Genomic DNA, 22,325 nt, shown 5'->3' on the forward strand with positions numbered 1-22,325 from the left:
CCAGATGTCTTCTCAAGACAGTGAGACAAGAGAGGGAGGAAGGGCTGGACTCTTTCCTAGCCATTTGGGAGAACTGTGCCTCATGCACAGTTCCCTGGGATGCTTTGGCTTGGCACTGAGTGGCCAAGTGGTGGTTTCCAGTGGACCCTTGCATGACCAAATGTTGCTTGATTACTAGGTTAGCTAGGAAGGATGTTGGATCATTGGCCATGACTCTTCATTGATTTAATTTGCTAATATAAAAATGGTTTGATCTATTGCACTTTTTTGTTTTTGTTTTTAATATTTTGCTAAAAAATTAGCATTAACTTAAGATACAACCAACTAAAATTGCTTAGTGAAACCATTCACATTCAAATCAGTTTCAGTGTATGAGGTATTGCAACAGTTTTTCAGTCATTAACTATTCATCAGGGTTCTTTTGCCTTTCTTTTTTCATTCACTTTTTCTCTTGTTTATTCCATTCTTCTGGTTTTGTGCTTTTTTTCTTATCTTTGCATCATTCATGAATCATTTCCCAAATTTCTTTGTATAGCTTAAAACTGTCAGCTGTTTACATTATAGTATATTATGTTTTAGGTTTTCAGAGTTTTATAGGTATATGTAGCCCAGCCAGTTTTTTGTTTTTATAATTCGGTTTATTCACAATGATGGAATTATTTGGTAAAAGATGATGATAACTTTTGTAATTTTTATTCTTTGTTATCAGATAATACTCAAATACAGTTCTACCATTTATGTAGATGCATGCCTGTTCTTCTATAATCCTATCAGCATCAAGTTTCTTTTCCTTCAATTATTTTTGCCTGTTTCAGGAGTATGAACTATAGAAATCTCTCGAGTCATTTCCTTTTAGAAGCTATTATAATCATTTGAATAGAATGGAAACCTAAACTTCAATCCAAAAGAGCTATATGAGCCACATGAACTGGAAAGAAATTTGGAGTAGTTGTGGCAATAATTGAATTCTGACCATACTAAGACTTAACAGCAAAGAATTTCTATGAAGAGGTAAATGCTCTCAAGGTGTTCTGGTTACAGTATGTGCACAGTTAAGCGTTTTTGGTTATGGTTACTTTAAGAAAGTTTTCTTCTGCAAACAAGAAAGTATAATATAGTAAAGTGATGCTTTTTTGTTGGAAAAACTTTTAAAATGGACCATTGGCAGCTTATAAAAAACAGAAACCCCCCTAAACATCTACACATTAAAAGTTCTGCAATGATGTACTACCTCCGATTTAGAACAGGTATTTTGAGGTAGGGGCAGAAAGGCAGGGATTTGGGTGGAGGTGCATTTTCATGGCAGGAGTGATAGATTTCTGGACTAAGCCGTGGTGGAAAGCAAGGATTTTGTAAGCAGAGTGAGGAGGAGGCCTCCCCCCTCCCACCACTGGTGTCCCCTTATACAGTTGTAAAGACCAAAGGTGGAATATTGGGTTTGGGCAGCTATTAACAGATCTATTTTTATTTTTTAAACTCTTTTCTGTTTTATAACACTTTAAGACAGAAGGGTTAAATGACCTACCTGCGGTCACCCAGCTAGGAAATGTCTGAGGCTGAATTTGAACCCAGGTCCTCTTGGTACTAGCCACTGTGCTACCTGTTGTCCCCAATAGCAGGTCCATTTGGATTGAAACAGCAAGAAGAAAGGAAAATAATGAAGTAAGGCTAGAGAGGTGAGCTGAGACTGTTATGATGACTTTGAATGCCAGTCAGGAGGTTTTGGTTCTTTCTCCATGGGGTATGGAGCCATTGAAGATTGATAAGAATGGGTGGGAGTGCCATGTCCAACATGTACCATAGGAAGGGGGAAAGTTTGGTGCAGGGGAACCGTTAGGATTCAGTGTGAGAAGGCCCCAGAAGAGGTGAAAGGGGCCTCAAACTGTGTGAATGGAGAGAAGGGATGAGAGGTACTGTGCAGCTGGTTGAATGGAATAAGAGTCAGAGGGCCAGTCTGAGATGGGGAGCCAGAGTGACCAGAACATTGAGGGCACCCTGAACAGAAGTAGAGTGAGCCCAGAGGAAAGATTACTGGTTTGGGTATGTCAAGTTTGAGGCATTAGTGGGGTGAACTGAGGAAAAATGGAAACTACATGATATTGAAGGAACCTGGAGCACCCAAAGAGTTGGAGGGCTGATAAGGGTTCAAAAGTATCTAGAAGAATCCAAAACAATGGGCTAAAAAAGCAAGATGAAAAGAGCAACAATTTTGTAACATTGGCTGTATTTGTTGGACTGCTTTTAAAAGATCCACTCTATAAAGTGGAGGCATGGCTAGATTGCAATTTGTATGAGGGAAAGCTAAAACCCTTTAGCGGACTGCAGGCTTAACGTGATTCAACAGAACAGTATGTCAGCTCCAAACAGCCCTGCAGTATGTCTAGGTCTTGGGAAGTGTGGGGGAGGACACTGATTAGAGTGTGACATAATAATCTCCCTTTTAGACATGTTAAGTGTCAGGTGCCTGTGGCTCAACCAGTTGATGTTCTGCAGATAGATGGAGATGTGGTCCTGAACTTCAAAGGAGAGATGAGAGCTGGAGATGAAAATTTGGAAGTCGATGTAGAGATGACTGAACCCCCCTCACTTAGAGAATGGAGAGAGTTAGAGAGACCATGGACAGAGTTTGGAGACACTCATTTGTAGGGGCAAGAAATAGCCAATTATCTAGGAAAAGGGTCTGTGGAGCATTAGAACTGTAGAGGTAGAGCCAGAGGGGAGGAAAAGATCCAAGAGGAAGAAGTGACAATGAATCCCATTAGAATTGAACCAAGAGGAGAGCAAGGATAAGAGGGACAGAGACAGAAGGCAAGCCGTTTGTCATTTATACATATGAAGTCATGTAAAACATTTCCATATTAGCCATGTTGCAAAAAAAAAGAAAAAAGTCTCTCCCATTCTGTATTCAGAATGCATCAGCTCTTTCTAGGGAGGTGGGTTGCATTTTTCATCTGGTTCCTTTGGGATCGTCATGGATCAGAGTAGTTGCGTCGTTCTTGGACCAATCATCATAAAATCTTGCTGCTACTATGTGCAATGAGCCTGTGGGTGGTTCTGCATGCTTTACTTTGTCATCAGTTCATAGAAGTCTTCCCAGGTTTTTCTGAAACCGTTTTGCTGTTCATTTCTTTCAGTATAATAATGTTTCCAGTCACAATTATTTACCACGACTTGTTCAACCCTTCCTCCATTGATGGACATTCCTTTAATTTCCAGTTCTTTGCCACCATGAAAAGAGCTGCTATAAATATTTTCATACATATGGGTATGCACAGTTTTGTAACCCTTTGGGCACAGTTCCAAATTGTTCTCCAGGCTGACATAACTGGTCCAGTTCATGACCAGCCATTCATCAGTATCTCTATCCCCTCTAGCATTTCCCTTTTTCCCTTTTTTGTCATATTAGCCAGTTGGTAACCTTTGTTTTGAGGGGTTTTGTAAGAATATGTAAATATGAGTTAATCAGTGAGAAACCAGCAAGTGTTTTAAAAGAGAGAGCTTTAAAATAAAGTTTTCAAACATTGAAATATTTTGTTATGATAAGATACTTCACAGAAAATTCCCAAACATCCCTTAAAAACACTTTCTCTCAAATCTGCTTTTTTGAATGAATATTTCCTTTAGCTCTTAGACTCTTTTGTTTCTTCTCCTGCTCTGCTCAGTGTCACTGCCTCCTGTTCTCCTCTGCCCTTTTTCTTGTGTTCTTTTGACAGACATTGTTGTCTCTTTTGTTTCTGTCTTTGGATCCTTGTTACCTTACCCAGGGCTCTGCAGTGCAGTAAGTGCTTATGTCTTTTGAATCCTTTCTTTGATTTTGTAAGTCTGGTACTAATTTGGTCAGTGGTAACCTTTGGACAACTGGATCAGGTCATTGCTAGGGTCATAACTTAGATTGCAAAGGGTTGGAAGTTAGCATAGCTTACTGTATTTTAGGAATCTGGCTATTTGACTATAAAAGAAAAAACTGGTTAGTCATGGGGTTAAAGGTTGTATTAGTGAATAGAGAGATAGCCAAGATGAGGCAGAAATAAGGAACGGGGAATTGGCTCATGAGCATAAATGGAGGGCTTGAGTTTGGAATTGGAATGAACCTTAGAGAATGAGACTACCCCCTTCATTTTTCAGATGATGAAACAGAACTAGTTAGCTTTAAGTGATTTGCCCAAAATCACATGGTATGTTGAAGAGGCAAGATGTAAACTTGGTTCCTTTGACTTCAGAAGTAGATGAGGCATGTGCTCACAGACATTTCTCTTTCATTTCCCTGCTTCTGATTGTGGATTGGTAAACCTTACTGGATAATCAGACTCAATCAGATTCCTTGGTGCATATTCTCTAGAGCCAATATTCTTTTCCCTATCAACATAGGCCGCCACTTCACAGCAGGAGGACCCTCTGTATATTTGAACTGGTCAGCCAAATGGCCAAGATAGGGGGAGAAGCAAGGGAACCTGGAACTAGCGGACAAGCAGGATAGAGCGGGGAGGGCTGGAGGTTCAGGTGAGGCCCAAAGGCAGGACCAGAGTGAGGATGGGAAAGAATTCTCAAAGGACTACAGAGTTAACAGTGATGGGCATGGTGAGACACTGTCATCTGCAAATGAGGTGATGCTTAGAGATCCTTTGCTTATTAATTTTGCAATTAAATTTTGTCCTATGATCATTTTTTTTTTTGAGTTTTTAATTCCCTTCCACCAGCCCTTTCCCCACTGGTTGAGAAGGCAGGCAATATGATGCCCTTATACCTGTCTCTTTGCGAGCTTACGTTGCTGTAGAACATAGGAAGAAAAGTAGGAATTGGGGGAATATCTTGAAAGAAAGTAGGTTTTGGAGATGCCTGTGGGCAAATAGTTGTCTTGGGGAGCCAGAAACTTTCTTTGGACCTTACCAAGGTGGTAGAATTTATTTAAGAAAAAAAGACAAACAAAAGCTGACTCTGCATCCTTTGTTTTTTTCAACTTAGTCCACAGTGACCTTATAGTCTTTTTTTTTTAATTCAAAGATATTTCAATTTTCCCAATTACATGTAATAACAATTTTCAGCATATATTTTCCAACATTATAGGATCCTAATTGTCTCCCTCTCTTTCCCCCTCCTGGAGAGGGTAAACAATTTGATCTGAGTTATATATTGTCATGCCAATCTTACCTCATAGCCATAAGAGTGTTGAAGGTGATAGGGACTATCCTGCCTAAAGGAATTCTGACCCCCTCCCCCCCCATGTCCCTCTAGCCCTTTTTTCTTATCTGGAAAGGGGAAAGTTGGGGACATTTAGGAAGTGGCCTGTTCTAAGGGAGAGGGGAGCAATATAGGTATCTCAGTGGATTGAGAGCCAGGCCTGTAGTGTGGAAGACCTGGGTTCCAATCTGACCTCAGATACTTCTAGCTGGGTGACCCTGGGCAAGTCTCTTTACCCCCATTGCCTAGCCCATACTGCTCTTTTGCCTTGGAACAAACATGTATTGATTCAAAGACAGAAGGTAAGGGTTTTTTAAAAATGTGTTATGTCAAATGGTTGTGGTGGTGGGGATGTCTCCAAATGCTTGACCCCAAGAGCTTTGTCTTTGTCACATTTAATTGAACTGGCATTCCTTTTGCCCAGCAACAAGCATATATTAAGCCCTTGTTGTTTCCCAGAATAGATGGTGAGACTCCTCAAGAGCAGGGCCTTTCTGGGGCCTTTCCACAGTCCCTGGCACATATGAGGGACTTCATAAAGTCTGGCTGACTTCTTGTCTCTGGACTCTTGTGTCCCCTTTCCATTACTCTCTTCAGCTCTGCTCTCTCCTCCAGTTTCACCCTCCCTGCCCCTTGCTTCTCTTCTGCCAGTAGCAAATAGGCTTCCTGAGGGCAGGGTCTCTTCTAGTCCTCAGCACTGAGCACACTGTGTGACTCATCCTCAGGAGCTGTGGTGGTTATTACTGTCTGTGCGAAGATGGAAAATGTTACATTGAAAAAATAATGAATTTGGGGTTCAACTTTTGATTCAAGCTTCTGGGCTTATGTTGAGCAATTTGCTTTAACTGGCTCTGGCCTCAGTTTCTCTATCTATAAAATGAGTTTAAGCTTGAATGGTGTTAGACTCCTTCCTCTGGGCCCATAATACTTTCCTAATCTGCCTCTCCTCTTAGTGCAGTTAGGTCACTCCTCAGTGGCCCCGGGAATCTGGCTTTTGTCTTTACTTAACTCTCTGAGATCCCCACTTTACTCATGACAGTCTAGTGGAGAGGCCTCAGAGCCAGATGGACTTGGAATCAAGGCCCACACCTGACCCATATCGACCAGGTGGTGCTGGGCAAGTCACTTCATTGTGCTCTAGGCCACAGGTAGCAAAACTGAGACCAGAAGAGACTTGGGCAGTGTTTGACACAATAACTGAATATTACTTTGTGGTGCTCTAAGTCAGTATTTGGCAGCAGGTATCAGCTTCTATTTGAGTTTGACACCTTTGCTCTAGGCAACTCTCATTGTAAAGAAAGTGCCATCCTCCATTGGTGTAAAAAAAAAAAAAAAAAAGAAGAGACCTTCCCTGGGTCTGTTTTGGGCCTATTTTAGTCCTCATCTTTTTCCTCCTTACAGTAATACTTGTCATTGTAGAACCCTCTTGTCTAGTAAACTAACTTGCTTCCCTTGACTTTTGGGACAGTGCTCTCAGTTCTTGACTGGTTCTCTTACTTGTCTGTCTCTTCCTTATTCTCCTTTGCTAGCTCTAGCACCCATCAAGGTTCTGTCCTTGGCTGTCTTCTCTCTCCATTCTCACTTCTGGTCTATGACTGACTCCCAAGACCCGAGTGACCATTTGGCTTTGGCAAGCAATTTCCGGGTCTTATGTATTCCCCTCTGGGCTCTTCCCTGAGCTCTTACCCAGGATTTCCATTTGCTTGATGGACATCTCTACCAGAAAACTCCACTAGCTTCTCAAACCCACCTTGTCTAAAACGACCCTCCTTCCAAAATCTGTCTTTCCTCAAATTCCCTGCTTTTTTTTTTCCTTTTTAAAAAAATTCTTAACTTTCTGTCTTAGGAGCAATACTAAGTATGACTTCCAAGGCAGAAGAGCAGTAAGGACTAGGCATTTGGGATTAAGTGACTTGCCCCCAGAGTTACACAGCTAGAGAAGTGTCTGAGGCCAGATTTGAACCCAGGACCTTCCAACTCCAGGCTTAGTGCTTTATCACTGAGCCACCTAGCTGCCCTCACCTTGTTTCTTGATGACACCCTGTGGGAGCTCAGTGAGAATTGACTGTTAAGGTTAATCCACTTTGAAAGCAAATGAGCTCTTGGCTTCATTGAGAAATTCAGATTATGGATGCCTAGGTAGGCTGGGAGTATAGACTACTCAGGGCACTGACCAGGTTTAGTCCTGGGCATTGTCTTTGAGGAAAGAGTGTTTGGAGATGTTCAGGAGAGGGTGACAGGGATGGTGAAGGGCTTTCATTCTGCCATATTGAGGGTCTGGGAATGAAGAGAAGACTTGAAAGAGTTTATGGTTTTGAAAGTAGTAGGGAGCCAGTGTAGCTCATAGAGTGGAGGCGTGGTATAGTTAGTCTTGAGTTTTAGAAAGTCAGTTTGGCTGCCCCTCTTGAGTGCTCTCAGTTTTTAGGATAGATCAGAGTGGAGAGGGACCAGACAAGCAACGAAAGACAAAAAGCTTTTCTTCTGAAGAGCTTGTCCTGTTCAGAGCCCTGAGACCTGGGGATACAAAAAGAGGTAGGAGGGAGAACTTGCAGGAGATTTGTCAGAGCTTCTCCTCCCTGATTGCTTCCCTGGATGATGGCTACAAGGGCTAACCTGAATGCAGAATGGGTGAGGGGGTGGGAATTTTATCCTGGCACTCTGGGTATTACTGCTCATCTGCTGTGGTTGGTGTTGAGAATGGTGGACCTCTTCTTCAGTGACGGCTGTGGGAGCTGGCTGGGACTAGGTCTGTTAGACTTGAGGGGCAGATGGGACTGCTTTTCCCCGGGCTCTTAGGCTTGTGTGTAAATGGAATTAGCTGGAGCCCATTCATAGTCAAAAATCTGCCCATCCTAGGGGTAGAAATGATGTAATCCTCACCTTCCTTAGTGGGGAGGGGAGATGAGTTACCCACACGTGACAATGAGTAGCAAATCTAGAACAAGGGACTGCCCAAAGGGCAGTCCAAATCAATGTAGAGACTGCCATTTGTCCATTTGAATTAGAGGTGGACCCACAGGAAGTGACGAAGGACACTATCTCTTTAAGTATGTTACTCACTTCCTGTGGAGGCAGTTCCAACCTTGAACTTGGTGCTGAAGGATCTCCTGAGACCACAGAACGCTTACACTCTGTATTGTCATGTGGGTAAGTTAGGCTGGCTTCCTTGGCCTAGCTGGGCCGCTTCCAAACTCTGCCTTAAAGCAGGCACAAGCCCAACTGGCTGTTAGGCCTTGTGGCTTGCAGCCTCATTTCTTTAGTCTTTTAACCTTCTCTCTCCGTCCAGGCCTTTGGCCTGGACTAGACTCTCCTTTTTCTCTTTATTCCTATACTTTTGCCTTCCTGATTGTAAATAAACTTGCCTGAACCTGATGATCACTTGGGTCTGATTTAATTACGGAATCAACCTGAATTGTTGATTCCTGGCGGCCACACTTTAAAAATATATCTATAATACCTAATTTTCCCTCTTACACTTGTCTTCATCTGGACCACATGGGGTATGTTGGTGGCCATTTGACTGGCCTGGCACACGCCACCTCATTTCTCTTATAGTGCCTTGCTATTTCAGTGAAGGTGGCTTGCCTGCCCCTTCTTTCTAGAGTTACTTCCCTGCATGAGTGCAAGGAGTAGACTGAAAGCAGGGTTCAGAGTCTGCTCTTCCTGTGGCGTTGCTGGTGATTACTGGACAGAGATGAGGGTCTGGACAAAGGTGATCATTGTATGATAGGTCAGGGGTGGATCTAGGAGTCTGCAAGAACCTTGTGGAAATAGAAGGGACAAGCGTGGAGTGCTGATTAGGAAAGGGGATGGAAAACTCGAAAAAGTCATCCAGACAAACAGGTAATGCTGTTTTTAGGATCAGTTGGTATCTGCTATGTGTGCATGTGAGTCGGTTGTTGGAGGAGAGAGGACAGAAGGAGAGATGTGCCAAGCTTTGTGGTGGTGACCACCATGCCCTAGACTGGGAATCTACCATCTCTTGCCTAGTGCTCTGGGAAGAGTCAAGGACTTGGACAGACTTGGACAAATGTACTACATTTTTGTCTTTTTCCCAGATGTTGTCCTGACTGTGTTTTAGAGACCTCCAACTGACTAGGGGCCCACTGGGAAAGCACTTGGGATGGTTTCTAGCTTCGCAGCCCGAAGGCAGAACCTTAATTACTGAAGTTTGTCCTCAACGTAGACATAGCTTTATATCAATTCTGGAGCCAGTTTCAAGGACCATTTTGAATTGTTGACAAATCAAGCTTTGCTCTCAATGAAATAGTAGGTGTTCAGGCCTCCTGGGGCCCTGCCTTGAAGGTGCCATTACCTTTCTGTTTTCTGTGAGGATGAGAGGGCTAGTGATGCCAACAGGGTTGTACCCTCATCATTATTGTGACCTAGGTGCTAGCTACATCTGTGCTTGTGGCCACAGAAGCCACAAATTTATCTAATCTTAACAGGGACCTTGCCATTTCCTCCAGCTTTTCTCAAGTCAACAAACATTTAATTAAGCATCCTTCCATGTGCTAGGTACCATGTTGGGAATACTAATGTAAACCATCCTTGCCCTTAAGAAGCTTATGGAGCACAACCACAAATAAGAGGAAGATTTCTTTTCCTGACTTTTAGAAAATATTGTCCACACTTGTCTCTATTTCCTTATTTCTCTACTTATTTTTTCTTGTAATTTGGCATCCAAAACCATCTCTGCCCTTAAATAATTCTTTATAAGGTTACAATGATCCTGTAATTGCTAAATATAGCAGTCTTTTTATATCTATCTAAGTCATGTATCTATTTGGAACTTATTGTGGTATATGGTATGATATGTTGGTCTAAAATTAATTTCTACCAGATTGTCTTCCAGTTTTCCCAGCATTTTTTGTTGAATATTGAGTCTGCCTCAGTAAGTAGGATTTTTGGGTTTCTGGACCACTCTTCTGGTGTTTGCTTCTGAATCTCCTCCTAATCTCTGCCACTGATGAATTTTTCGGTTTTTAAAACTAGAACAAGATAATTATTGCTCTGTAATGTATTTTGAAATCTGTTACTACTAAACCCCTTTCCTTTATGTAACCTTTTCATTATCCCTGAGATCCTTGAGATTTTGATCTTTTTTAAAAATTTTTTTATTTTTAATAACCCTTATCTTCTGTCTTGGAGTCAATACTGTGTATTAGCTCCAAGGCAGAAGAGTGGTGAGGGTTAGGCAATGGGATTAAGTGACTTGCCCAGGGTCACACAGCTAGGAAGTGTCTGAGGCCAGATTTGAACCCAGGATCTCCCTTCTCTAGGCCTGACTCTCAATCCACTGAACCATTCAGCTGCCCCCGATTTTGATCTTTTAGATGAATTCTATTATTTTTCTAGCACTGTGTTGTGATTCTTTGGGTGATTTAACATGTCTTAGTAAATTAATTTAGATGATGTAATTTTTATTATGTTGGCACAGCCAGATTATATACACTTAATTCTTTTAATTTCTTTAAGTCTGTCTTTATTTCTCTAAAGAGTATTTTATAGTTGTATTCATATATTTCCAGGTGTATGCCTCAGCAGGGGACCTCTAAAATCTTTTATATATTCTTTAGCTACTTTGAATGTATTTTTCTTTCTATCTCTTCCTGCTGGGTTTTGTTGATAATATAATGAAACTTAGTCTGGCCTTTAAAGCTTACCCATCTGACTCCTAGCTTCCTTTCCAGTGTTGTTTACTATAGCTCTCCTTCACATACTCTCGATTGCTTTCAGACTAGTTTGCTGGTTAGTCTCTATAAGGGGGTCTCCTCTCCCATACAATTCCTCCAGCTCTTGGGATACCTTCAGCAAACTTTGGACGTAAGACTTGACTGACTGACCTCTCACTTAGCACTCCTTCCGTTTTGAAATGATTTCTGTTGCTTTTTATCTACTTTAATTGGCTGTTAGCAGTGGTCTCTTGCCAGTGTGCAGAGGGAATTTCATCCTCTTCCCCCCTCCTGGATTGCCCACCCAGTCCATCCCATTATCTACATGATAAAAGGGTTTGGGTAGAGCCCACCTAGGTCTTTTTGGGTGAGAACTTCCCAGAGCAGAAAGGAGAACTGACAGAGAATCTTGCAAGGCTGAGCTATAGGTGGTCAGACAGAGTTAGAGTTAGGGAATTTAAATCTATCCTTATCTACCTTTCCTATTTAAAGTGGTTATTAATAAACTTTATAGAAAATAAGAACGTAGTAGTTAATTAATTTTAAAAATAACACCAGTAGAACGGAAGGAAGCTCTGTGATGGGGAAATGGACAGTTTTCAGTTTTAATAATAGTACCTCCCTTCCAATGTTGTAGTGAGGACCAAACGAGAAACCCATTAGAACATGCTTGTTCTATATAAACACTAGGTATTATTATTATAACATAATATAATAATAATAATTGTTATTATTATTGCTGCTGGTGCTAATGTCATTATGGTCATTGTCATGATGTTTGTAGCCCCAGCACCTTGTACATAAAGTAGGCTCTTTACATTGTTTGTGGAAGGGTTAGGGTAGATTCATGATTTTAGAGCTGGCCAGGACCATAGAGATTCATTTTGTATAGAAGCCAGATGTGAAGAGGTAACTTACCCAAGTGTGAATTGTGAACCTGGTGCTTAACCAGATAGTATTGTGTTCCATAGACCTCTAGAAAGCAGGGCCTTCAGCCCCTGAAATTTATGTTGTCCAATGCAGGTGATGGAGTGGCCTAGAGAGTAGAACCACAATCAAAAGCCAACAATTAAAGAGAATGTTTTATTGAAAACTGGGAAAATAGTACCCTGAAGGTACTATAAGACATTTTTCATGCAAGTTTTAGCTCAAGGACTTGTAGAAGTCTTCCTGCTATTATAGATGATTTCTGTTTTGCTAATAATAAGAAAGTCCATCCACCCAAAGATACTGTTGGTGGTCCATGTGCCTCATCTTCAAAGTTGTGCCTGCCGCCCCATGTTACTTTGTTGTTTGGATGTTGCTCTTATTGGATTTTGTCCTTCAGGGTTCTAGAATTTCAAGTATCTGACTCAGTAAGCCCTGGTGCTGCTGCTTTGCTCTGTCTGGTAAAGAGCATCCTGTAGTTTGTGGGCACAGTGCATGTTGGTCCCCTGAAATCCTCCCCAAGAGCCATTTCTAGATGATTTTCTGATCAGTGGCTTGACTGTGTTTGGAATAATAGCTTCAGTGGGATTGATTTCATTCCTGGCTGCTGCAATCTTTGAGGGTCCATTAAGTTGCATAGTCAGACAATGATGTAATCCAATTAGGTGCCTCTTGTTTTGGCCTAAGGTATAGCCTTGCTGATTCTCTCAAGGTGCTGCATGGAATTAATAGTGGGGATTTTGTACTTGGAGCAGCCACAGACTTTTGGAGTTTTTACTGTAGTTTTCTAAGTTTCTTTCAAGTGATAGTCTTGCCATAACTTGTGTTGAAATGTCCACAGTGATCAGTTTTCCACTTAGCTAAAAGGGTTATTGATTGTTGACTTTGGTGGGAAATACCTCTGTTTACAAAGAACCTGATTAGGCAGCTTAACTCAGATCATCTTGTGAATGTTTTCTAATGCAGTCAGAACATTTAGCTCTGTCCTGACTTGAAGGGGCTGGAATAATGAGGTCACCATTGAACTTTCTCTTAGGCCCCAGGATTCTGAGTTCTTGAAGATTTGCAGGTGTTTTATGTATGTGATCTCATTTGTTCCTCCCAGTTCTATAAGTGAGATATTAGAAGTATTATCTCAATTTTCCTGATAAGGAAATCGAAGATTAGATTATTTGACTAGCCCAGGTTGAGATAGCTAGTAATGTGTTGGAGACTGAGTTCAGCAGTTTGGGAGAAAAGGCTAACCCTGTGTTTTACTTACTTATTGTGGATTGCTGCTTCTTCCTGAATCCCAGGCTGATAAGCTGTTCGCCTTTCTGGGATCTTCCATATCCTTGACTGGAAATCAAAGATGGTATCTGTCTCTGTTTAGGGAGTATAGGAGAGGAGACAGTGACTGACCTAGAACTTCTTTAGCTCATTCCAAACGTAGAATTAGAGGATTTAAAGCTGGAAGTCCCTTGGAGAGCATCTTATGCAACCATCTCATTTTATAGATAAGGAGAGAGTAATTGAGGCAAAATTGGAATTCTGCTCCTTTGAGACAGGTCAGTACCATGTAATTTCTCTGCAATTGGTTTCTAACCACTAGTGTCAGTGGATAAAGTCCTAAAATTTGACTAGTTTTAGCCTTTTAGTCATCAGGACTTGAAAGAAAGTAGTGTATGAGGGGGGAAATGTAGTTGATTAGAGTATATATCTTCAGTTGAATATAGCTGCCATTTATTCCTTGTCTCTCTGTTCTCCTCAAGGACCTTTTAGGAACCTTTTTTGCTCTTCTCAAATTAATAATTGTACTTCCATGTCGTAACCCTCCTAAGAGATGATGTCACCCCTTCTCTCATCGAGTAGACCATAAGCTCTTAAACTTATTAGCTCAAGGGAGATGTCCTTCATTTTAGAGATGAGGAAACTGAGCCCAAACTGGTAAAGTCATTTTCCCAAAAGTTGTAGGCTGCAAGGAAGAGAGTAAGAGTTCCAACACTGAACTCCCTTTTTCATGCTTGCAGATGTCTCTGTATCATCTTCGTTTTCTCTTTTTTTTTTTCTGAGAGTAGAAGAGGTATCCCTATTTTTTAATATTCAGTGACTGCAGTCAAGGATTAGTGTTCCTTCAACCAGTGTAAATCACCTCTCATCCATTCTTTCTTACCTGTCCATGGAGGAACCTTTCAAGGTCATGAAGACTTTCTGAGTTCTGAATACTTTGTGGCTACCAGGACAGTAATCAGATTGTCTGTTTGTGTCTTCCCTTGACTTTGCTTGCTTACCTCTTCTTCAGTCATCTCTGTATGTCTTTGATGATAGGTTATTTTTCCTCTCATTCTTCTATACTGATCAGTGTTAATAATTAGCTATTGTATAATTATGTCCACCATAGAAACCATCTTTGGCCTTCTTTTTGTGTTAGCTATAGTCATGAGTCCTGATTTCAAACCATATTACCTTTTTTAAAGATTGAACTTTTGATTTCATTGGGTGTGATAGAACTCTCCCAGAGGAAACATCTTTGGAACAGAGTGGCACAGAGTCTTAAGGAGTTGCCTGGAGTACAGGGAGTTTAAAGGATTTACTGGGGTCACACAACCAGCAGATGTTCAAGGTGGGACTTTAGCCTAGCCTTCTATCCGCCATAACACATGACCTCTCTCATCTTCTTTCTTGTTATCCTGTTGTTGAAATTAATATTGTCTGCACAAGCCTCCTTAACTACCACTTAATGAAACCTTCCTGTTGCTGGAAGGACTTGCCATAATGAGTAGTGGATTATGTTGAGTGTGCTCTTTTTTGATACTGTGTTGGTTGAAACTTTTTTACTGAATCTGCTGAAGACTGATTTTTTTTTTAATGGTCTGCTTTGTCAACTGGGAACATTTCGGGGTCTCTGGAAGATCTGTATTGTTTCCTTATTATACCCCAGCCCACTCTCTTCTTCATGTTTGATTTTGTGGCTATATTGAGGTCCAGTTAGGGTGTCAAAACAGGACCTCTTGCTCCCTCTTTACCTTGGGGAGTGACTGGAGAAGAAGCTCCTCAGTGTTTTTTTCTTTAAGTTGAGGAGAGTGACAACTTGTGGGAATTGGAGAGAAGGAGACTGGGCTTGGAGAGTGGGACAGTCCAAAGGCTCCCAGAAGTTTCAGGGCTGATGAATGAAAATGTATGGTGACTGGGTGCTTTAACCTCACAGGGTTGTTGGGAGGACCAAATAAAATCATGTATGTCTAATGCTCGGCAAACTTTCAAGTACTGTATAAATGGCAGCTAAAAGAGAAAAAGAAAACTTAATCATGTTCACTTAAGACAAGAACTATTAAGAAAAGCAGTTCAAAAAACCAGTTAAGTTTCAAACAACCATTGAACTCTACAGTTTTCCTTAGAACAGAGGGGTTGGAATTTCCCTAGGAGGAGTGGCTAAAAAGTGTCCTGCTTTGTTTTTTTTTCAAATTATTAAACATTTATTAATATTCATTTTTAACCTGTTTACATACTTTATGCCCCTACTTTCCCCTTCACCCTGCTCTCCCCCCACCCATGGCCAACGCACATTTCCACTGGTTGTAACATGTGTCCTTGTTCAGGGTCTATTTCCAAATTGTTGGTAGTTGCATTGGTGTGTAGCTTCGAGTCCACATCCCCATCATGTCCGCCTCAACCCATGCATTCAAGCAGTTGTTTATCTTCTATGTTTCCTCTCCTGCAGTCCTTCCTCTGAACGTGGGTAGCATCTTTACCATAAATTCCTCAGAGCTGTCTTGTGTCATTGCATTGCTGCTGGTACAGACGTCCATTACATTCGATTTTACCACAGTATATCAGTCTCTGCGTACAGTGTTCTCCTCGCTCTGCTCCTTTCGCTCTGCATCAGTTCCTGGAGGTCTCTCCAATTTGCTTGGAATTCCTCCAGTTTATTATTCCTTTTAGCACAATAGTATTCCATCACCCGCATATACCACAGTTTGTTCAGCCATTCCCCTATTGAAGGACATCCCCTCCTTTTCCAGTTTTCTGCCACTACAAAAAGTGCGGCTATAAATATTTTCGTACAAGTCTGTTTATCTATGATCTCTATGGGGTACAAACCCAGCAATGGTATGGCTGGATCAAAGGGCAGGCATCCTGCTTTGTTTTTTAAAACATATGGCCTTCTAACTTTCTAGTTTGCTCTTCACAGAGATAGTGATGACATTTGCTTCCTAAGCCTCCATGGGGTTTTACTGATTCAGACTCAGAGAGAGTGGGGGCCCCCCTCCTTGATCCCACCTCCCAGTGATCAGCATCCAGCCTTTGGACATTGGACTAGAAGAGCCTATTGCCTCCAGAAATGGCCCATCCTGTTTTGGAATGGCTTCACAGAATAATGACAGTATAAAGATGGGATAGTTAGATGACTTTAAGAACTTAGAGTTGCCCTGAGATTTTTGGAATGCTATGTATAATGCTTTGAGGTTGGAAAAGTGCTCTACAAGCAGTCTCTTTGAAGTCCAACAAGGAGAGCTCCTCACAAGGACAGACTAGTCTCTGGCACATCAAATCAGAAGAGTTCTAAATTGAAAACTGCGTGTGTCCACCCCACTGAGCTGGAGACCAGAGAGAGGGGCTGCTCTCTAGGAGGAAACAGAACTGGAGAGTCTCAAGAGGTTCTCAAAAACCAGAATAGAAGAAGGCGCCAGTGATAAAACCCTTGGCTCAAGTTCTGTACCCAAATGTTCCATGTCTGGGTAACTAAGCAATCAATGAATGAATGATTTATGAAGCGTTTGCCATGTGCCAGGCACCATTCTGGGCATTGGAGGTATGTCTCCATTCTCAGTGAGTAGCTTCCAGGTTAAAGAGAGAAGTTCATAGAAAAATAATGTAGAGAGTGAAAAAGAAGATATATAAACACAATAATTCAGTGCAAGATAGTTTAGGAAGAAGGGCACAAGTATTTGGTGGGATCATCTTCATGCAGAAGATGCTTGAGCTGTTTCTTAAAGAAAGAGAAGGACCGTGTGATTTGGGGGTAAGGACAGATAACATTCCAGTCTTGGAGGATGGCCAGAACAGAATTATGGGGTCTTATGTGTGAAGAACAGAGAGAAGTTCAGTTTAATTGAATCAGAAAGTAAGGGAAAAGTCAGGAAAGGTAGGCCAAGGCCAGGTTATGTGGGGTTTTAAAAGCCAGACCCAAGAGTTAGTGTTTTATCCTAGAGGCAAGAGAAAGCCACCATCGAAAGCTGCTGTTCTGGACTGGATATCTGATCCATCAGGAGGAGTCCTTCACTGGGTGGATCCTAAGGGAATCATAGGGGTGGGCAGAAGCGCTAGTGTGCTCAGCAATTTGATTCAGAATTGTGATAGAGAAGCTGAGGTGGGCGAGGGAAGCAAGACCTATGTTGTCAGGCTTGTGGATTTCTTTTGGAGCACATTTCAGAGGATTCATGGAAAGCATAGGGGGAAGATGTTAGCCCAGGAAAGCTTGGATCCTTCCAAGAAAGATGGTCTGAAGTCACAAAAAGAAAGTTTTCATGATGCGGAAAAAAAGAGACCAGATCTGGGAACTTGACAAGCAACTCTGTTTTGTGCAATTTTTTGTTCTTTAAAAAAAAATATCAAGTTGCCATCCAGAATGGTTGGATCAGTTCACAACTCCACCAGTAATGCATTAATGTCTCAATTTGCCACATCCCCTCCAACATTTATTATTCTCCCCTGCTGTAATTTTAGCTAATCTGCTAGATGCCAGGTGGTACCTCAGAGTTGTTTTGATTTGCATTTCTCTAATTATTAGGGATTTAGAGCACTTTCTCATGTGCTTATTGATAGATTTGATTTCTTTATCTGAAAATTGCCTATTCATGTCCCTTGCCCATTTATCAATTGGGGAATGGCTTGATTTTTTTTATACAATTGATTTAACTCCTTGTATATTTGAGTAATTAGATCTCTCTCAGAGTTTTTTGTTATAAAGTTTTTTTTCCCAAGTTGTTGTTTCCCTTCTGATTTTGGTTGCATTGTTTTTGTTTGTACAAAACCTTTTTAATTTAATATAATCAAAATTATTTATTTTACATTTTGTAATTTTTTCTAACTCTTGCTTGGTTTTAAAATCTTTCCTTTCCCAGAGATCTGACAAGTATACTATTCTGTGTTCACTTTATTTACAATTTCCTTCTTTATATTCAAGTCATTCACCCATTCTGAATTTATCTTGGTGTAGGGTGTGAGATGTTGATCTAAACCTAATCTCTCCCATATTATTTTCCAATTTTCCCAGCAGTTTTTGTCAAATAGTGTATTTTTGTCCCAAAAGTTGCACTCTTTGTGTTTATCATACACTATCTTGCTGATGTCATTTACCCCAAGTCTAGTCCACTGATCCTCCCTTCTGTCTCTTAGCCAGTACCATACTGTTTTGATGACTGCTGCTTTATAGTACAGTTTAATATCTGGTACTGCTAGGCCCCCTTCCTTCATATTTTTTTCCATCATTTCCCTTGATATTCTTGACCTTTTGTTCTTCCAAATGAAGAACCATGCCCAAAGAGTGCTAAAAGACTGCCTGCCCTTTGATCCAGCCATACCATTACTGGGTTTGTACCCCAAAGAGATCATAGATAAAAAGACTTGTACAAAAATATTTATAGCTGTTTTTTTTTTTTTTGTGGTGGCAAAAAACTGGAAAACAAGGGTCTGCCCTTCAATTGGGGAATGGCTGAACAAATTGTGGTATATGCTGGTGATGGAATACTATTGTGATTAAAGGAATAATAAACTGGAGGAATTCCATGTGAACCGGAAAGACCTTCAGGAATTGATGCAGAGTGAAAGGAGCAGAACCAGGAGAACGTTGTACACAGAGACTGATATACTGTGGTAAAATCAAATGTAATGGACTTTTTAGTAGCAGCAATGCAATGATCCAGGACAACTCTGAGGGATTTTTGGAAAAGATACTACCCACATTCAGAGGAAGAACTACAGGAGTGGAAACACAGAAGAAAAACAACTGCTTGAACACATGGGTAGATGCAGACATGATTGGGGTTGTAGATTCGAAACAACTACACCAATGCAACTATCAATAATATGGAAATAGGTCTTGATTGATGACACATGTTAAAACCAGTGGAAATGCGCTTCGGCTATGGGGGGGGGGACTGAGGGGTGGTGAAGGGGAAAGTAAGAACATGAATCATGGAAAATTTTTCTAAAAAATAAAACAACCAAAAAATAAATAAAAAATGTCAGCTTCATTTCTGAATCTAGCCTTTCTCTTTTACCTTATAATTATAATTATTATTATATCCCTATTAGCTTAAATTGAAAGAAATAGTGAGTGAGAGAGGGAGCAGGACAAAGTGGATAAGTAAAGAACATTTGGATTCAAATCCTTCCTACAATATTTGCTGTATAATACTGGGAAACTCACCAAACCTCTCTGGTCTTCAAGTTCCTTTTCTTTTAATGGGAGAGAATAGGAAGTGTGAAGATGGGATTAACTCTGTCCTGCCCATTTTTAGATTTAATCACCAAAAGTGTAAACACCCCACTTACACTTGAGAGGGGGAAGTCTGTAACCCACATGTGAGAAAGTGGGACGATTCAGAATAGACTTATTGCTCCCTGGCAGTCCTAAGCAAAGCTTTAGCCTATAATCAGTACATGTAAAATAGAAGTCCACAGGAAGTTGTAATTCCTTTTTAAAGGCGCTTCTTTCTCCCATGTGGGTTACAGACTTCCCCCACTCAAGTGTAAGTGGGGTGTTTATACTTTTTGTTATTAAATCTAAAAATGGGCAGGGTATAGAGTTAATCCCATCTTCATAGAAGGAAGGAGGGAGGCAGACAAGCATTTATTAAGTGCCTGTTTTGTCCCAGGTTCCTTACAATCTGGGAGGTAGGCACTGTTATCATCTCCCCTGTTTACAGTTGAGGAAATAGAGGCAGGCAAGGTTAAGTGACTTGTCTAGAATCTCACAGCTAATGATGGTCTGAGGCTGTCTCTGAGCTTAGGCCTTCTTGACTTCATGTCCTTTTTATCACTTTGCCTCCACTTCTCCATGTGATTTTGAGAAGTGAGGTCAGGAAAAGAAGTAAGACTATTGGAAGCAGGCTGTCGCAGCCTTCCAGATGGACAGGCTTTTCTTTTACAAGTTAGAATCTGTCAATCAATATGTATTTGTTAAGGGCCTGCTTTGTGCTGGTCACTATATTTTTTTAATGATGTCATTACTCTAGTTCAACTCTTCAGAATTTTAGGCTATACTAAACTATTTACTTGTAAAAATGTAAAAGACAATTTCTGCAGATATTTATGTGTAAAAATGCTTAACACAGCCTCTTTAGGTATTGAATGACTTAGAAAATTTAATCTCCCCTGCTGGATTTTCCCTGTCATGCTAACTTCCCGGGGTGACCCACAGGGTCCTCTGTCCTGAGTCCTTTCCTCTTCTCTGTCTGGATGGTGTCACCCGATCAGTTTCCATCTCTGTGCTAATGATTCTCAAAACTTCCCATCCAGCTCCAACCTCTCTCTTTGACCTTCAGACTTGAACTTCAGTCTCTAGCTACCTATTGGACATTTTGCAGTGGATGTCCAATAGTCCTGACCTGGGCCAAACTGAGGACTTCTGGGTAAAATAGGGAAGGTAGGAAGGAGTAAGGGGAGGGTTTAGTAACTAATTTAAATTTAGTGTTTTTTCCAGTTTCCAATATTTATGCCACAATAAAGTATTGACATTAAAAGGAAAAAAAGTCAGACTTAGAACCTAAGGAATTAATCCTGAACCCTTACCTCCCAAGTCCAATCTATTGCCTAGGCCTGCTGTTTCACCACGACAGCATCTCTTGAATATGTCCTTCTCTTCTCTGACACTGCCATCTTCTGTTGCAGACCCTCATCATCTTATACCTGGACTACTGCAATGGCTATCCTCCATGCTTGAAGGCTATCCCTGTTCATCTCTCCCTCCTGGCCTCCCTGACTTCTTTCAAGTATCAGCTATAAAATTCTTGCTTCTATAGGAAGCCTTTCCTCATCCCTCTTTATGCTTTTTGTCTTCCTTCTCATTTCCAACTTATCCTGTAGATAGCCTGTTTGTACAGAGTTGTTTGCATGATGTTTTCCTCATTAGATTTGGGGACTCCTTGAGGGCAGGGTCTGTCTTTGCTCTTTCTTTGTGTCTCTGATAGTTATCGTGGTGCTCAGCACATAGGAGGCACTTAATCAATGTTTATAGTGATGAGAAGTAATTTAATTTTGTATTTGGCTATTGTTTTTGAACAGGACAGTTAGGTGGCACAGAGGATAGAGCACTTGGCCTAGAGTCAGGAAGGCTCATCTTCCTGAGTTCAAGTATGGCCTCAGACACTTATTAGCTGTGTGATTCCTGGGCAAGTCACTTCACCTTCTTCACCTCCATTTCCTCATCTATAAAATGAATTGGAGAAGGAAATGACAAACCATTTTGATATCTTTACCAAGAAAACCCCAAATGCGGTCACAAAGAGCCAGACATGACTGAATAATATTGCTTTTATCACCTTAATATCACTTTCTCAGTTCTCTGAAAGTTCTAAATTTTACAGCTATAATATTTTATACAGCTCCAGAAACTTTGGAGCAATTAGAAACAGATTTTGTTTGTTTGCTTTTAATATTCGGATATTTTGGAATATAGCATGAAACTCACTGATGCTTTTGTGAATATTGATACTACCTGTTTTTTTTTTTTAACTTTACATCAGGGACTAATTTTTTTTTAACCAACCTTAGCTGTAGCCCATTTCTATTGTATTGTTTAAGTGAAAGATGAACTATGCCTTTCCACCCCCCCTTGACATATTTAGCAAAATAAAATATTCAGCTCAAATTGGCTAAGATACAGGTTGATAAGGTATTAATATTTCTTGGTATTTCCGATGCAGAGGACTTTGACTTAATTTTGTTTTCTGGCAGTGATCCTAAGACAAAACAACTGGACATATTAGAATTGTCCCTTTTTTTCTTATAGTTGAACCCTGTGTCCCTGTGTCTTCGCCCCTGCTAATCTGCTAATGCAGTAAACTGGAAGATTGCTGTTCCCAGGATTACCTGTAATGGGCAAGGAGCCACAGAGAAGAAACTTTTTCTTTTAATTTTTAATCTTTGGTTTGAAAGGTAAGGCCTTTTATTATCAGTTCCTTTATCTATTTTCCAACTCTGGTTGGGGGTGAGGGTGGTTAGAAGTCCTGAGATCCTGGGATCTCTTTGGTTACCAGAGGACACAGGAAATGAAGGGGAAACCTGCCTTTAGTTGTGCTTATTCTCCCCTCCAGAGTCCCTTTTCACAGGTTGAGGACCAGTGCCACCTGCACCAGCACACTGGCCTCTGGGACATAGACTGGGCCAGGGAGAACCAGAGAACTTGACTTGTTAGCTCCTTGTCTACATGACTGTTCTAGAGTCCTAAGTTCTACTTTTTGGACTTGGCTTTACTCTCATTCAGTGAATGATTATTTTACTTTGCATATTTTTTTTTTGTTTGACCTTGTTTTCGGTGATTTTTTTTTTCTTTGCAGACTG

General features: G+C 40.9%; 1 long non-coding RNA gene across 1 annotated transcript in view; it reads left to right on the top strand.

Annotated features, from left to right (window-relative positions):
* LOC123252011 overlaps positions 1–21,880 on the top strand; it is a 35,398-nt gene extending 13,518 nt beyond the window's left edge. Inside the window, exon 4 of the long non-coding RNA XR_006506526.1 lies at positions 21,775–21,880. This is a non-coding gene — a long non-coding RNA (uncharacterized LOC123252011). The remainder of the gene's footprint in view (positions 1–21,774) is intronic.
* The last annotated feature ends 445 nt before the right edge of the window (positions 21,881–22,325 follow it).

This window comes from Gracilinanus agilis, chromosome 6, assembly GCF_016433145.1.
Source record: "Gracilinanus agilis isolate LMUSP501 chromosome 6, AgileGrace, whole genome shotgun sequence".
Taxonomy (NCBI): Eukaryota; Metazoa; Chordata; class Mammalia; order Didelphimorphia; family Didelphidae; genus Gracilinanus; species Gracilinanus agilis.